The sequence below is a fragment of the Octopus bimaculoides genome, chromosome 5, assembly GCF_001194135.2.
Source record: "Octopus bimaculoides isolate UCB-OBI-ISO-001 chromosome 5, ASM119413v2, whole genome shotgun sequence".
Classification (NCBI taxonomy): Eukaryota; Metazoa; Mollusca; class Cephalopoda; order Octopoda; family Octopodidae; genus Octopus; species Octopus bimaculoides.
This window is the reverse complement of record NC_068985.1, coordinates 20,494,180-20,497,104: the sequence shown is the minus strand read 5'-3', so window position 1 is coordinate 20,497,104 and position 2,925 is coordinate 20,494,180.

The following is a 2,925-nucleotide window of genomic DNA, read 5'->3' as shown; positions in this document are numbered from 1 at the left end:
GAAATACATCAAACAAATCATATAAATCTGCACTATACATACATACGTACATACATACATACATACATACATACATACATACATACATACATACAGATATACATACATACATACAAAATACTCTGCTGTTGATGTTGAAATTCCAATGAAGGAGCCTTGGATCATCATCATCATCATCATCGTTTAACATCCGCTTTCCATGCTAGCATGGGTTGGACGATTTGACCGCGGACTGGCAAGCCAGATGGCTGCACCAGGCTCCAATCTGATCTGGTAGAGTTTCTACAGCTGGATGCCCTTCCTAACGCCAACCACTCCAAGAGTGTGGTGGGTGCTTTTATGTGCCACCGGCATGAGGGCCAGTCACGCGGTACTGACAATGGCCACGCTCAAAATTGTGTTTTTTACGTGCCATCTGCACAGGAGACAGTCCAGCGGCACTGGCAACGACCTCGCTCGAATGATTTTCTAATGTGCCACCGGCACAAGTGCCAGTAAGGCGACGCTGGTAACGATCACGCTCAAATGGTGCTAAGGTTAGAAACCGGCTCTTTCTCTGTTGGCAAGAAAACTGGAAATAACACTGAATAATGACATACACATATGAAATAGAAAATAAAAATCTGTGCATACACTGACTCCAAATATTGCACACATACACACAAACATGCACAAACACCCTGTTGATGTTGTTGAAATTCCAATGCAGGAGACTTGAATATACATTAGAAACTGGCTCATTCTCAAAGTGATCACCAGTCACTGATTTGCATCAAGCAAAATAGCTAGTTGTAAACTCTCAAGAAGAGATCAGAGTAGTAACTATACTAAAAAGTAAAGGAGTGAACCACTATGAAATGGACATGATATTAGAAAATAATAGACCAGACATAACGATTATAGATAAGGAAAAGCAAAATTCCATACTTATTGACCCACTATGCCTGTTTGATTCCAGGTTTGCAAAGACCAGTTAGAATTTTCTTCAGGTCGAGTAGCCCATCCCACTCAAAAGGTCTCTGAATAAGGGTTATTTGAGGATGTTGAACAAAACATCCACATTTCCAAAAGTGAATTATCCAAACCCCAAAGAATTCCTCTCAACACATGGCTATGATGCTTCCCCACTACTTCTGCTCATGATCAGAGATGCACATATTGTAAACAACGAAGTGACATGCTCAACTGGTTAAGGTTAAGCAACTGACAAGCAAATCTGTCGTATTGAGCAGAATATTTGCTGTAGCCCATCTTTTATACCAAGACAAAACATGTACATAATAACACTTCCAATCAGTTAAGATCAGAAGCCATGAGATCCACTGCCTGGTATTGCATCAGGGCATTATTATTATTTATTATTATCAATATTATTGTTATTATTATTATTATTATTATTATTGTTATTGTTGTTGTTATTGTTGTTGTTGTTGTTGTTGTTGCTGTTGTTGTTGTTGTTGTTGTTGTTGTTGTTGTTGTTGTTGTTTCACTTAGTCATAACAATACTAACAACCTGGTGTTAGAACTCAATACACATATTCTTCAGAAAATAGGATTAGTGAAGTACAGAGTCTATTAAGAAATTAACTTGATGACAAAGAAATAAGAGACTAAGTAATGAACTTCCTTAACTTACAGCTGTTTCTGCTATAAGATGCAATGCACTCATAGCTGAGTGTTTGTGTATTACCCTATGACTTTGTCAGAGCCTCAAATTAGAAGCTCCAACTAAGCTGTAGAGTGATACTAATATATTGCTTCAAATCTTTGCATGAAGCCAGCTATCTAACAGGAAGGAGTTAGTCAGACTGGTACTTATTTTATTGACTCCGAAATGATGAAAGGCAAAGTGGACCTCAGTGACTTTTGAACTCAGAATGTACAGAACTGAAAGAAACGCCAGTAAATATAGTATTTTGTCTGGCACAGTAACATTTCTGCTAGCTCATCGCTTTTAACATTATCTAATTTATTACTATGGCATATCAATTAATACCAACAAGGTATTAAAACTTAATAATTCAGCCAAAGAATTAGTCCTGTGTCAAAATTCTTATCACAAGCAGAAGCATACATTATATTATCCAGATAAAATGCTCACTTTGGAAGAATTGCTTTAATTTTATTGTAAATGGCAGTTGTCTGTATCAATATAAGTGCATATTAGATTAATCTCTATGTAATTATACAATTCAATCATATTTTATCAAATTACACACTTTTAACGTTAATTAATTTTATTCACACTTTTACCTGTGTGAATGGAAAAACAAAGATATTTTATCAATTTTATAATTTCAAATTTAATTTCTTGTAATGCTATATATCTGTTGATTTTATTTTTTTCCAGAAAATCTGTGTATTCGCAAAAAATAAATGTAAGTAATTTAATTGTATGTAATTGAATTTACAATATCAGAAATACTGATTTCATTAAATTTTATCAACTGAATTTTTTCATCTTGTAGTTTCTCAGCCAGAATAGTTGCGTGTAAGCAAAAACCATATTAAGATATGTAAAAGTTGCCTCCCTTTAGTAATATCGTTTGCTTATAGAGTTCTTGTTCTTGTTCACAGATACAACCCTGTCTCAGTCGACTGATTATGTTCTTTACGAAAACAGTATACAACATTTTCCTACAGGCCAATTCCTTTGGGTGGTGGCCAATGCTAAAAAGTTTCTGATTAAAATTTCCTAATAGTGCTGCACATGTTGCACCAGATTCCCCTGTTAATACCCGGCAACAACATCCTATATCCTTTCAGGCTTTATATTACAGTAAACTCTCTCCCATCCAAAACCACTGGGAAGAAGGGTTGCCAGATAATCGAATTTTCCGGATATTCGATCGTCACTTTTTAACTTAACATAACTCATTATGTAACACCTTACAAAACTCATTAAAACTCTACATACACATCAGT